The sequence below is a fragment of the Oncorhynchus tshawytscha genome, linkage group LG24 (assembly GCF_018296145.1).
Source record: "Oncorhynchus tshawytscha isolate Ot180627B linkage group LG24, Otsh_v2.0, whole genome shotgun sequence".
Classification (NCBI taxonomy): Eukaryota; Metazoa; Chordata; class Actinopteri; order Salmoniformes; family Salmonidae; genus Oncorhynchus; species Oncorhynchus tshawytscha.
Genome location: NC_056452.1, coordinates 21,356,372 through 21,372,482, shown reverse-complemented (window position 1 = coordinate 21,372,482; position 16,111 = coordinate 21,356,372). Strand labels below are relative to the sequence as shown.

At 40.9% G+C, this 16,111-nt stretch overlaps 1 protein-coding gene across 1 annotated transcript in view; it reads left to right on the top strand.

Moving 5' to 3' along the window:
- Window positions 1–10,271: 10,271 nt before the first annotated feature.
- The window catches only part of LOC112223231 (protocadherin-15-like), a 308,092-nt gene continuing 302,252 nt past the window's right edge, over window positions 10,272–16,111 (top strand). The window contains exon 1 of the mRNA XM_042305516.1: window positions 10,272–10,710. The gene's annotated coding sequence lies outside the window, so the exon portion shown is untranslated. The remainder of the gene's footprint in view (window positions 10,711–16,111) is intronic.

Genomic DNA, 16,111 nt, shown 5'->3' with positions numbered 1-16,111 from the left:
CAGTGTGGAAACAAACACCAGAGATTTGGGCACATTATTGTGCATTACAACCAAACTGTCATTTGCTGGGCACTTTTTTTCCCCTCCTCAAATGACTTTTTATGAATTGCCAAGTAGACTGTTCCTGTTGAATACAAAACCAGCACAATTCCAGCGAGAGGTCTGGTGGATGTGTGTGCACACAGATAACATAGCTTACAATTCATACCCGTCTTTTACTATGAAGTAGCCCACAGAGAAAAGGTTAAGGTTGAATCATCTGAGGCTAAATTATTCCAGGCCTTTCTAGTTTTCTACAAATCCCTCTTTAATCATTGTGCAGTGATGTAAATGTCAGCTCCTCAGTAAACGACGATACCTCTTTCTCCTGCATTGAAACCAGCCTGTATATTGCACACACCACCATGCTCTGCAGAGTGGCTTTTGTATTCCAGGAAAGAAACACAGAGCTGCTATTAGAACACCTTTAAGACTGTTTGCTGTATCACTTCAGTTTATTCAGCTTATGTATTGGTCTGTTGGCCTTCGTCAGAGCTTTTTTAGACTGTATCCTATGCATTTAAAAAAAAAAGTGCCCCTGTAGGTAGATGATGATGCTTTTCATAGATACAGAATCAAAATAGTCTTGCTGACAGTACATTAAATATTTAGGGGGTACGCAGCTCACCTTATTACCAACTCTGCTTCACAATGTCATTCCTGTCCACTGTCACAACCTATAATTGTACCCCATGGCCACTGACGAGAGAGAAAGGAATGAATGGAGATAACCTAACATTATGGTAATTCACACACAATTTCCAACACCCTCTCAGATAAAGTGTCCTCTCTTTGTGTGGTATATTGTTCCATTCCACGCATCCATCATCTGTCGCTAGATGTATCCTTTACTGGCTGTCACCTCCGATTTGCCTCATTTGAGTGACTTCTGCCCGCCACTGCAGCTAGATGGGGACTGAAATAAGCCCATTTCACACTGCACTTCAGCCTGGTCTCATAGACTAGACGTAATAAAGTAAATATGAATCCGCTAAACTCAAATTTGTATGATATGTTACATTTTGTTCGGTTACATGAGACAGAACAGTGGAGGCTGGTGGGAGGAGCTATGATGTGCTCATTATAATGTCTGGAATGGAATCAATGAAACAGAGTCAAACATGTGGTTTCCATGTTTGATGTGTTTGATACCGTTCCATTTATTCCATTCCAGCCATTACAATGAACCCGTCCTCCTACAGCTCCTCCCATCAGCCTCCACTGAGACAGAAGGTTACTGAAGGTTAAGACAAAAACGAAAGGTGGGTGGATGTATAATGTGAACGTCTAGCAACGCCAAGGTTGTGTTCGAATCTCATCACAAACAAATGTAAAAAATGTTTAAATAGCAACGTTGCAACTACTTACTACTTTTAAGCTACCTTAACCCCTAACCCTAATGCCTTCCGTAGCTAACATTATCCACCTAGTTAACATTAGCCACCTACCGAACGCTAGTGTTAGCCACATAACCTAGCTAACATTAGTCACCTGGCTAACATTAGCAACAACATATTGGAATTCTTAACATATCATACGTATTGCAAATTCGTAACATATTGTACAAATTGCAATCTGTAACAGGTCATACGAATTGTAATTCGTAACTAACTAATTAATAGGCTACATACAGATGTTGGATCTTAATTTGACCCCTTGCGTCACATGAGGAATAAAATACGTGAAGTATTGCCGCCAGGGGATAGCTGGAAGCAGTGTTTGTATACAATGCAGTACCGTACCTACATTGTATCTTATGTAGGCTATGTGCAGGCTACAGCGCGTCTCGTGTGAATTCTTATGTGAACTATAATACATTGACATATTTATAGAGGTTGTTTTATTATATGTTGAAGACAAGCAATAGGCAGAATAAATGATTGGTTTCCTCAGTGCCTATGTGGTTCAATGGTTACAGCAACTCACCCTAGCACATGTATGACAGAATTGGCATGGGTTTAAAATGTTGCCCAGTGCCTTTTGATTCATGGGTGGATGTCTATCTTTGATGCATTAATTCCACGTGGCTACATGGTTAATTTCGCATGGTTACAGGGTTAAAACAGAAACAACTCAAAGGTGAACACTTTGGGTATTAATTCAGAGAAGTTCATGTGAGGTTTATGGTTTGGGGAAGGCTTAAAACCAAATAATAAAAAACGACGCACCTTCTGTATCATCAGTATTCATAGCATTCTTAGTGCTTGCTAGAGCATTGGGAACTGCCATAGTGCAGTGGTCTAAGCAGCGCGCTCCAAACTGCATGAGTTTGTTGCCAGTGCTGGGAGATATAGTGACCGGCCTGAGCTTACATTAGGCCCAGAAGTGAATTGCATTTATTTCAATGTTTTCAAGAAGTTAAAACGAATAGTCTGATCATTTACATTTACAAAGAAAAGTGTATCAAAATAGTCTTTGGATAGGCATAAACATTTTGACAGCATCACGAAATATCAAAGCCACACAATATAGGCTTTCAATCCACACCAAAGACCAGAGCTGTGTTCGAATATTAATACTACCCACATTAACCGTACTATTTGTGAAGTGAATTGAGTATATTGTATGCTTATTGGTCAAAGTATGGATATAGTTAGTATGCCAAATGTCCCGGAATCACATACTAAATTCGCTAAAATACTCAGTATACACACAAAGGTCAGAATTCTCAAATCAACCCTACTCCTCGGCCCGAGCGAGTTTACAAACGGACAATCTGACAACACTCTGAATTTACAAGCGCACTCTGGCACTCCAGATTGAATTTAAGAACACAACCGAAGTCGTAAAATGTCTAACTAGTATTGTGTTATGCTAACTAGCTAGCAAGAGGTTGAATCAACTTCCGGTAAACCGGCAAAGAGCTAGTACTTTCAACTGAAAGGATACTGTTCGTTTACAGTATACTAAAATGAACTAATAGTATATTCTCATTATGTATGTTTTTTTTATTTAACCAGGTAGGCTAGTTTAGAACAAGTTCTCATTTGCAACTGCGACCTGGCCAAGGTAAAGCATAGCAATTCGACACTTACAACAACACATGCAATAAACAAACACACAGTCAATAATACAGTAGAAATATATATATATATATATATATATATATATACAGTGAGTGCAAATGAGGTAAGATAAGGGAGTTAAAGCAATAAATAGGCCATGGTGGCGAAGTAATTACAATATAGCAATTAAACACTGGAATGGTTGATGTGCAGAAGATGAATGTGCAAGTAGAGATACTGGGTGCAAAGAAGGAAGATAAATAAATAAATACAGTATGGGGATGAGGTAGATAGATGGGCTGTTTACAGATGGGCTATGTACAGGTGCAGTGATCTGTGAGCTGCTCTGACAGCTGGTGCTTAAAGCTAGTGAGGGAGATATGAGTCTCCAGCTTCATTGATTTTTGCAGTTAGTTCCAGTCAATTGGCAGCAGAGAACTGGAAGGAAAGGCGACCAAAGGAGGAATTGGCTTTGGGGGTGACCAGTGAGATATACCTGCTGGAGCATGTGCTACGGGTGGGTGCTGCTATGGTGACCAGTGAGCTGAGATAAGGCGGGGCTTTTCCTAACAGAGTCTTGTAGATAACCTGTAGCCAGTGGGTTTGGCGACGAGGGCCAACCAACGTGAGCGTACAGGTCGCAGTGGTGGGTAGTGGTGTCTGGTATACAAAAGTGTCTGGTATGGTCACTATTTAACAAGATCGGGGGTAAAATATGCTTGAACATATTTGAACGCTGACACAGTAAGCCTGTATGTTAACTCTGATGGCAGCAGCCCTAACCACTAGATCACTTCAAGCCACGGTTGAGCTACATTTTTGACCTAATGGAGACCAATATCTATCTTATGTTATTAAGCTATATAAAACGACAGTTTTTGATGTGTATAGTTGCATTTCAGAGAAATATTTGAACATTTGAACGTTGCAGTAATAGGATTTTGGCGTCGAATTTGAGCGAGCGAGAGAGAACATCATTTTGAGAGCAAGCCCTGATCCCAATGACTCGACAGCCCCCGCATGAAGAGAAAGACAACTGCTCTTTTTCAGGGAATCAAAATGCTCGTTTGAATTTCCTGATGCAACAGGAAAATTCTCTGAGACAAAAGAGTGATCAAGTTAAGATCCGACATCTGTACCATACAAAATGTAACATACCATACTTAATTGAAGGGAGATTTACATTTACTATGTTACCTCTACCCTTGAGTCCAGGTTGTGCTCTTATCCCAGGGATAACAGGGATAGTACAGACCCTAGCCTAGGGATAGCTGGCCCTGCTCTGGAGCAGGGTTAGCACTGACTTATTAGGGTTAGCCCCAGAAACAAGGTGTCAAAATAGCCCGTTTGAAACGGGGTCAAAGACAATGCATACAATTTTCACTGTAAAATGACAAAAGCTGCATTTACAGAGAGCTTTGATAAGATAGGGTTCCGTTGTCAAGCTGCCGTAGACTCCCTTCTGAAACGGTCTCTATGGCAGCTAATGGCACGCTACTGTAGCTGCTGACAAGAGCACTTTAGTATTTGTGAAATTCAGAGTTCATCTGAATTCATCTGTTTTTCCCCCACAACAAGATGTGATGCAAACCATGATTACATACTCTTTCTCATCATTATAGTTGAAACTGCACCTTACATAACATTCAAAATGCCTTCCTGAAGTGGACAATATCTCGATATCTCTCTATGATATATAAAGGGCTTCAAATCCCTTCATCATACATCAAATCAATGTTATTTGTCACATGCCGAATACAACAGGTGTAGACTTTACCGTGAAATGCTTTCTTATGAGCCCTTCCCAACAATGCAGTTAAAAATGATACAAATACAAATAATAACACAAGAGGAATAAAATACACAAGAATTAAGCTATATACAAGGAGTATGAGAGTCATCCTTACCCTACCTCTATAAAACCGTAGCCCCACTCAGCCATCAATTGGCATGCAGCTCATTGATCAGCTGATGACATCTCAATAGCGGTAAAAAGCACAGTGACTCACTCACTACTTATGAGAGGGGGACACCTTGTACGATCAGACTTCTGTGTACAACCGTTGTTGCATCTTTATCTGTGCCTTTGTAAGCTGTTAGTCTGATATTGAAATGGAAAAGAGCACGCTTGACGGAGGTGTACTTGTTGCACGAAGGACAATATCATTGGTTCAGCTCTTGACACACAGTTGTGAACTGGAAATGGTGGGCCATCTTGTCACCCCATTTGACAGACAGGATCATGCGTGAGGCCTTCTGTGCCATCTGTTGTGGGAGACAGCCACAGCCGTACAGGGAGGATTATAAAAATTATAACAAAGATTTCGGAGGTCTCATTTTCACTTGTCTTGAGTTTAGCTAACATTTGTGACAAGATTGTGATCATGAAAAAGGAAACTATGACATATTTTCTATCACTATCATGCACACGTACCCTCACACATAAAGATGGCTCTGTTGCAGAAAGACTGATACATGTTTGATAGTGGTAGTAGACACCCTCACACATAAGGATGGCTCTGTTGTGGAAAGACTGATACATGTTTGATAGTAGTAGTAGACACCCTCACACATAAAGATGGCTCTGTTGTGGAAAGACTGATACATGTTTGATAGTAGTAGTAGACACCCTCACACATAAAGATGGCTCTGTTGCAGAAAGACTGATACATGTTTGATAGTAGTAGTAGACACCCTCACACATAAAGATGGCTCTGTTGCAGAAAGACTGATACATGTTTGATAGTAGTAGTAGACACCCTCACACATAAAGATGGCTCTGTTGCAGAAAGACTGATACATGTTTGATAGTGGTAGTAGACACCCTCACACATAAGATGGCTCTGTTGCAGAAAGATGGCTCTGTTGCAGAAAGACTGATACATGTTTGATAGTGGTAGTAGACACCTTCACACATAAGGATGGCTCTGTTGCAGAAAGACTGATACATGTTTGATAGTAGTAGTAGACACCTTCACACATAAGGATGGCTCTGCTGCAGAAAGACTGATACATGTTTGATAGTGGTAGTAGACACCCTCACACATAAGGATGGCTCTGTTGCAGAAAGACTGATACATGTTTGATAGTAGTAGTAGACACCCTCACACATAAGGATGGCTCTGCTGCAGAAAGACTGATACATGTTTGATAGTGGTAGTAGACACCCTCACACATAAGGATGGCTCTGCTGCAGAAAGACTGATACATGTTTGATAGTAGTAGTAGACACCCTCACACATAAGGATGGCTCTGTTGCAGAAAGACTGATACATGTTTGATAGTGGTAGTAGACACCCTCACACATAAGGATGGCTCTGCTGCAGAAAGACTGATACATGTTTGATAGTGGTAGTAGACACCCTCACACATAAGGATGGCTCTGTTGCAGAAAGACTGATACATGTTTGATAGTGGTAGTAGACACCCTCACACATAAGGATGGCTCTGTTGCAGAAAGACTGATACATGTTTGATAGTGGTAGTAGACACCCTCACACATAAGGATGGCTCTGTTGCAGAAAGACTGATACATGTTTGATAGTAGTAGTAGACACCCTCACACATAAGGATGGCTCTGCTGCAGAAAGACTGATACATGTTTGATAGTGGTAGTAGACACCCTCACACATAAGGATGGCTCTGTTGCAGAAAGACTGATACATGTTTGATAGTGGTAGTAGACACCCTCACACATAAGGATGGCTCTGCTGCAGAACCCGACTGATACATGTTTGATAGTGGTAGTAGACACCCTCACACATAAGGATGGCTCTGTTGCAGAAAGACTGATACATGTTTGATAGTAGTAGTAGACACCCTCACACATAAGGATGGCTCTGTTGCAGAAAGACTGATACATGTTTGATAGTGGTAGTAGACACCCTCACACATAAGGATGGCTCTGTTGCAGAAAGACTGATACATGTTTGATAGTGGTAGTAGACACCCTCACACATAAGGATGGCTCTGTTGCAGAAAGACTGATACATGTTTGATAGTGGTAGTAGACACCCTCACACATAAAGATGGCTCTGTTGCAGAAAGACTGATACATGTTTGATAGTAGTAGTAGACACCCTCACACATAAGGATGGCTCTGCTGCAGAAAGACTGATACATGTTTGATAGTGGTAGTAGACACCCTCACACATAAGGATGGCTCTGTTGCAGAAAGACTGATACATGTTTGATAGTGGTAGTAGACACCCTCACACATAAAGATGGCTCTGTTGCAGAAAGACTGATACATGTTTGATAGTAGTAGTAGACACCCTCACACATAAAGATGGCTCTGTTGTAGAAAGACTGATACATGTTTGATAGTAGTAGTAGACACCCTCACACATAAAGATGGCTCTGCTGCAGAAAGACTGATACATGTTTGATAGTGGTAGTAGACACCCTCACACATAAAGATGGCTCTGTTGTGTAAAGACTGATTCATGTTTGATAGTGGTAGTAGACACCCTCACACATAAAGATGGCTCTGTTGCAGTAAAGACTGATTCATGTTTGATAGTGGTAGTAGACACCCTCACACATAAAGATGGCTCTGTTGTGAAAGACTGATACATGTTTGATAGTGGTAGTAGACACCCTCACACATAAGGATGGCTCTGTTGCAGAAAGACTGATACATGTTTGATAGTAGTAGTAGACACCCTCACACATAAAGATGGCTCTGCTGCAGAAAGACTGATACATGTTTGATAGTGGTAGTAGACACCCTCACACATAAAGATGGCTCTGTTGCAGAAAGACTGATACATGTTTGATAGTGTCTTGATGCTGTGTTGTTTGTCCTTCATGTTCTAATACTTTAATGTTGCCCCTTCCTTGTGTTTAGTATATTACCCAGCATTTGTGCATTTATACTAAGACATTTTCACTAAGAAATGCCTTTACAAACTGATGGCTCTCTACGGTTGCTCTTACTTGTCTCCATTGATTAGCCATTTGTCCGCTGGCTTCTGTCTATGGTGCTGCAACATCCAAAGGAAACACCTTCTAAAAATCAAATCAAATTTTATTGGTCACATACACATATTTAGCAGGTGTTATTGCAGGTGTCGGAATGATGCATTGGGCTGACCGCACCACCCTCTGGAGAGCCCTGCGGTTGCGGGGCGGTGCAGTTGCCGTACCAGGCTGTGATACAGCCTGACAGGATGCTTTGAATTGTGCATCTGTAAAAGTTTGTGTGGTTCTTAGGGGCCAAGATGAATTTCTTCAGCCTCCTGTGGTTGAAAAGGCGCTATTGCGCCTTCTTCACCACACTGTCTGTGTGGGTGGACCATTTCATATTGTCAGTGATGTGTACTCCCAAGGAGTTTGAAGCTTTTCACCTTCTCCACTGCGGTCCTGTCACTGTGGATGGGGGCGTGCTCCCTCTGCTGTCTCCTGAAGTCCACGATCAGCTCCTTTGTTTTGTTGACGATTTTGGGAGAAGTTGTTGTCTTGTGAAATTTTAGGGTGTGTTGAACTTGATATTGCCAAAAAGATGTTGCTAGGACATTAGGCCTACTCACTAAGATGGTTCATCGTCCTCAGCAGCATCAAACCAAAATAGGTGTAGATTGCGAATTGTAAGATGTTTACCCTTCCTGTCTGAGCCAATTTACAGTCTCGGCATCCCACGCATGCCCCCTTCCCTACCATAGCTCACGTAATTAGACATGCCAACCGCTAATGTCCGACACAACAGATGGAAGGGCTCAGCACCCTTGACATCTAATTCCTCGAGCAGAAGGTTGTCACTGACCAGAAAAACAAACACACCGTTTTGCATGCCATGACATTCACTCACAAGTACTTTCAGGGCTACTTTCCCTCCCTCGGTTTCCTATTAGTGTTATCACGATACCAGCATTTTGACTTTGATCCCGATACCAGGTTTAGTATTACAATACTCGATACTTGATACCAAAATGATAACACAAAAAAAAGTATTTTTAACCAGTCACAGAATGGCACTTGATCCAGACAGATAAACTTATCTACTGCTCTGTTCAATTAATCATTGGGCATCTTTTGAGTTCAATATCATTACATTTGAACATTTTTCTGTTCATTTTTTTAAGAGACAGCCATGTATGCATTCATTTAATTAATTATACAATCAATTTGACTTTGTTTTACCAATCTAACTACAAAACAGCAGAATGGTGAACATTTATTTGAATGGTAAATCTCTACTGGTACACTGGTTAAATCAAGATGTAGCCTAGGTCAATTCACAATACAGGTGAATGCGTATTATTCAATAGGAGTGTGTGCATTGAGTTATTGAACTTGTTGTAGCTGACTTCATGGGGCTACAGATGACAAACAATCCTTTCCATTTAGGACTTATGTTTATTGGCAACTACTAAGAGAACATATTTTATTGTACCAATTAACAACATTTGCATAGAAGAAGCAATTTCTTAATTTATAAAAATGTGACTGTCTCTTTAAAAAATGAATTATGTCATTTGCAAGGCAGTTTTTGTTGGCAAAGGAGGAAGTGAATTAATAACGTTTTTGGTGACAATCAGCTATGAAATCAGCATATTTTCACAAACAAAATACTTGGGTAGTGAATTCAGCTGTAAGCCTACAATTAAAGCTGGAAGCTACAAGTATCATCTTGCATTGTAAAAATGTCCTAGCCCATGGACATTGTTTTGCGAACAGTAATGAACAGTTTCAACATGCTGTGTTGCATTATTCATGTGTGTTAACTTCTGTGCAGCATAAGTGGGGACTGGGGAGCTAATGCAGCACTTGAGAAATGAATGAGTAAGTGGAGCAGACTACACACACTATAATGAGGCCTGCGCTGATAGACAGACTTGATCCTCTCAATCAAGGGAGACACATGACAGAAGTAGGTCTCCTGAACATAACAAAAAAAATTTAGTACCTAACCGTTAATTTATTTTTTTTAATCGAAAATGTACTGAAGTTTCAGTATACCTTGCTACATTATTTTAGATAATGAGATTGTGGTGTGCAGGGTGAAGTTAGCCTGTTTGCTATTATCCCAGATTGTGATATTGAATTATTATTATTATTAAAGATTTTGAATAACATACTTGAAATAGAGCCGTATTTCACAGAATCGCCCCACCTGTTAGGTGTTTATTGGTTGTTTTAATTTTTACTCCGCTTGACTGGTTAAAATCGTTACCGCTGAGGGTGGCGCTGGAGATCAAGGAAAGCATTGGGTGGTAAGATGTAGGTTCTTATGGTCTCTCTCCCTCACACTCCGTTTCTCGCTTATACCGGCGCATTTACTACAAGCACCGTTCTAAAAATTCGCTCACCTGACAGGAATAGAGAAAAGCATCTGTTGGCATGATGTATCATTCGCCGCCACTCTTCCCTGTCTATATGAGGACTGAAACCTGACGTGTAAAAGCAGAGAAGGCGGCCACTGCTCGCTGGGAGACGCAGAGGGGAAACTTCAGCAAGTGCTCTGGAGGAAGCGAGCTTCGCCGGGTGCGCTGGATGGCGTTGATCTGTTCTCCCGCCATAGCGTTCTAAAATATTCTCGGTTGAGCAGCAAAAGTGAAGGAATATCAATCCATTCATGCTTTCCCTAATTTTGCCCGAGTCTGTCACAGACGCTTCGTGGTTTACGGATGAAACTTATATTCTATTTTGAAGACACTGTATGAAGGTAGGGTCGTTTCTTTTCCTAATTTTTTTTTGCAAGAAAGGTGTCCATGCAGCCTGTCCGAAATGTTCATTTGTTATTCAGTAGGCTACACGTCATTTGCTGCAATGCATTTTCTTTGATGCATCCCTCAGCTAATATATTATTTTGATCTCAGTAGGTGGACAATGAGAACTATGTGCACAGAAAAGGCTAATGAATGAGAGGTTGTCATTCCAGATGACGCCTACATATACCTATTAGACTACTGACGTGATTGGCAGTTGTGCAAAGTCTCATAGGTAGACGAAAAGATTTCTGTTCTCCCTCCCTTTTTTTCCCTCAGTGACATTGCTCATTTGAAGGTCCACTTGAATCTTCAGGTATCTCTCATGTGTAGTGTGTTGTGAAACTCCTATGTCTGAACCCTCATAGTTCTAGCCTGTTCATAGCATGCTTCGCTCTTTTGATGTGGGATGAGCCTTACATTAATACAACCACTCTACAAGTAGCCTTCGGGACTGAAGGATGTCACAACAACTACTTCCCTGAAATGGCAAGGCCATACCAGCCCACCTGAGACTCTTCAGTGGGTCATTGATTACATTTTTTTTGGTTGAGGGTTCAGATGATTTAGATTCTGAAACACACACACACATACCCACACACAAACACATGCACACACACAAACACATACCCACACACAAACACATACCCACACACAAACACATGCACACACACAAACACATAAACACATGCACACACACAAACACATGCACATGCCCACACACAAACACATGCACACACACAAACACATGCACATGCACACACACAAACACATGCACACACACAAACACAAACACATGCACACACACAAACACATGCACACACACAAACACATGCCCACACACAAACACATGCACACACACAAACACAAACACATGCACCCACACAAACACATGCACACACACAACACACACACACACAAACACACAAACACATACCCACACACATGCACACACACACACACAAACACATGCACACACATACCCACATGCACACACATGCACACACACACACACACACATGCACACACATACCCACACACACACACATACACACACACACACACACACACACACACAAACCCACACACACACATACCCACACACACACACACATACCCACACACAAACACAAACACATGCACACACATAGGCACACACACACATACCCACACACACACATACCCACACACTGCACCATGTCTGATTTCCCTACCCCATGGATATGTTTGAAAGATCTTTGTCTCTTGAAGAACCTAATTTGAGTTTAAAAAAGCAACAACCTACATAATATGGAGGTTTGGATCTTAGATACGATTACATTAGCCATAGAAATAGATGGCTGTATGGGGATGCTGTGAAATACACTAATACTTTATGTTAAAGCTGGGGTTTCTCTGGTTTGACCTGAAATAGGAATTGAATTGGCTTGTCTCTGCTTCTGATTACGGTTTGGTGACTGAATGGCGAACACAGGCATCTGCATCACAGATACTACAGTACGTTGAGTCCGACCTGGATGGAGGCAAGGCTGATTACAGAGTTCAAAGGCATTTCACGTGGGAGCAAGGCTGTCATTGTTTGACACCTACAGTATTGACAGAGATTCAAGAAGCTAAGGGGGTCTCTTTCATGTCACATCTAACCTTAATGTGAGCAAGTGACATGCTGCAAATTTTCAATATAGTTGCTGTATGTGCCTATTGTGTTAACTTGTATCATATGTTCAACTAATTAAAAAAGTATACAGTCTGCTGTCCACAACATTTTATGTATTTTCATGCAAAAGCGCATGTTAGTTCAAAGATAATCTATAAAGGAAATATGTTTAAAAAAAATAATCTCGCCCATTTTGGAAATATGCTGTGTGTGTGTCACTAATCTACTCCCTCTGTGGTGATGTGGGTTTATGTGACTGATTTGCTCTTCAGCCTTGTCTCAAACTAGACGTAACATAGTAAATGTAAATCCGGGACACTCAAATTAGTATATGTTCGTTTGGTATGGTTACATAAGACGGATGTAAGACAATTTAAGTACAGTGGTTGGTCGGGGTGGGTGGTCATGTAACGTGAATGTTTAGCAACCCAAGGGTTGAGAGTTTGAATCTCATCATGGAGAACTCTAGCATTTGAGCTAATTAGCAACTTTTCAACTACTTACTGCTTTTTAGATACTTTTGCAAATACTTATCATGTTAGCTAACCCTTCCCCTAACCTTAACCCTTTAACCTCTAAACTTAAGCCTAACCTTAATCCTAACCCCTAAATCTAACCCCTAGCCTAGCTAACGTTAGCCAGCTAGCTAAGGTTTTGCAAATTCAAAACATTGTACCTTTTGGTAATTCGTAACATATCATATGAAATGTGTGATGGACATCCACAAATTAATACATACCATACGAAATGTAACATATCAAACTAAATGGTGCGTCTCGGATATACGTACAGAATAATACCAAATGCTCTGAAACCAGGTTGTGATCTTACACAGTGTAGCAGGACACAATGCAGAGTGTGTGAAGTTTAACATACTGTGTATGTACAATCTGTATATACAATCTGTATATACAATCTAAACAACTGAAGGCTTGTGCATCCAAGCAAATTAATCTTCAAACCACTCAAATTGTTGTCGTCACTATATCCAGTAAAACATGTCAAAGCTCAATTTAGGTGACATTTACAATGCAGTGCTTTCATTTAGGTGACATCATAAAGTAAAAAACTGTCCTTTCAATGAAAGTCTAATTCAAGATACACCGATCTTCATTGGTCCAGTATTTATGCCCCAACATGTCTATAGCTTAATTTCTGTGTTTAATCTTGGATTTAGAAATTGCTCTGTATTGTAGAAAGCCCTGGAAAACCAATTGCAATATATCTAAGAGTGTGTCTAAATTACATTAGTACTCATGACACAACAATGTAAATGTTGATTGGCTGTTAGAAAAGGTGACGAATAAGAAGCAGCATTTTCCCCTGCATTTTGTTATTGTCTTCCAATAGTGTTGGCATGGGAGTAGAGGGCTAGAGTATACACAACTGACCAACAGAAAACAAGGGCCAATTAAATACCCCACATCCATATATTTAACTAGGCAAGTCAGTTAAGAACAAATTCTTATGTTCAATGACAGCCTAGGAACACTGCCTTGTTCAGGGGAAGAACGACAGATTTGTACCTTGTCAGCTCGGGGATTTGAACTTGCAACCTTTTGGTTACTACTCTAACCACTAGGCTACGCTGCCGCCCCATATGGTAGTTGATATAATATGTTGCCCACAGAATCAACGTTTGTCAGACGTTTTCCTACCCTAAACTGAGTCTGCGGTCCACCCCATCTGTTGAGTGAATCCTATTATCTGCTTTCTGCATCTCAATCCCACATGAATTGGGAAAGACTGGCAACATGTGATTGGCAGAAGCTAATTTGATACAATCTTTCCTGTTCATCTGCGATTGAGGTTCAAATGTCTCAGTTCAACTTTAGACCCCCTTTTGAGGTATACTTGAACAGAAGTCAAGACACTTTGATTTGGGATCGACTATCCCTTTAGAGTATCATGGAATGTGTGTCCGTCTAAGTGGTTGATAGGCAAAGACGGAGTACATACTGCATACAAAAGGGATTCCCTCTGCAAAGCTGACTGAATGTCTCATTAGTTTGGTGAAGTCTAAAATATGGCCCGTTTCGCTCTTCTCACAAGGTATCATGCTGTGTAATCTCTAGTCAAGTTCTGCAAAATCAAGGAACTGTGTTGCACACATTGGATGTTTTGAAGCCTTTCATAGACAGGCCACCAATGTGTTCATTACATATACTCTAGCCTTAACATACTCAGACTCACTCTCTCACTCTCTCACTCTCTCACTCTCTCTCTCTCTCACATACAATACAATACAATACAATACAATGCCTGTTTGTTCTCGTATCAACATGTTTGAATCTACCGAAGCGGATTTGTAATTTAGATTTTTGTGGATTTGAAATGTAAATATTTGATGAATTTATCTACAGCCAGTGAAAGTCATGTATCTTCTTATAGCAGGCAATGGTAAATGTGTCCAAGGAAAGACATGAAAGCTGTGATGTATTTCAAAACAAGTTTCCTGTCTATCTCAAACGGCTGTAAGTCCACATGTTGATTTCTGATGTATGATACAGAGATTAGGGGTTTTATGGGATTGCGAATCTTGTATGATTTGACGTCTGCATTAGAATTACAATGGAGCACTTGGTGTAACTTAAAATGTCATTTTTGCTGGTGGTAACTTGCGGACTTAAACAATGCTTTATTAGTCTGTTTATTTTATTTATTTTTTATTTCACCTTTATTTAACCAGGTAGGCCAGTTGAGAACAAGTTCTCATTTGCAACTGCGACCTGGCCAAGATAAAGCATAGCAGTGTGAGCAGACAACACAGAGTTACACATGGAATAAACAATTAACAAGTCAATAACACAGTAGAAAACAAAGGGGGGAGTCTATATACAATGTGTGCAAAAGGCATGAGGAGGTAGGCGAATAATTACAATTTTGCAGATTAACACTGGAGTGATAAATGATCAGATGGTCATGTACAGGTAGAGATATTGGTGTGCAAAAGAGCAAGTAAATAAATAAAAACAGTATGGGGATGAGGTAGGTGAAAATGGGTGGGCTATTTACCAATAGACTATGTACAGCAGCAGCGATCGGTTAGCTGCTCAGATAGCTGATGTTTGAAGTTGGTGAGGGAGATAAAAGTCTCCAGCTTCAGCGATTTTTGCAATTCGTTCCAGTCACAGGCAGCAGAGTACTGGAACGAAAGGCGGCCAAATGAGGTGTTGGCTTTAGGGATGATCAGTGAGATACACCTGCTGGAGCGCGTGCTACGGATGGGTGTTGCCATCGTGACCAGTGAGCTGAGATAAGGCGGAGCTTTACCTAGCATGGACTTGTAGATGACCTGGAGCCAGTGGGTCTGGCGACGAATATGTAACGAGGGCCAGCCGACCAGAGCATACAGGTTGCAGTGGTGGGTGGTATAAGGTGCTTTAGTGACAAAACGGATGGCACTGTGATAGACTGCATCCAGTTTGCTGAGTAGAGTGTTGGAAGCCATTTTGTAGATGACATCGCCGAAGTCGAGGATCGGAAGGATAGTCAGTTTTACTAGGGTAAGCTTGGCGGCGTGAGTGAAGGAGGCTTTGTTGCCGAATAGAAAGCCGACTCTTGATTTGATTTTCGATTGGAGATGTTTGATATGAGTCTGGAAGGAGAGTTTGCAGTCTAGCCAGACACCTAGGTACTTATAGATGTCCACATATTCAAGGTCGGAACCATCCAGGGTGGTGATGCTAGTCGGGCATGCG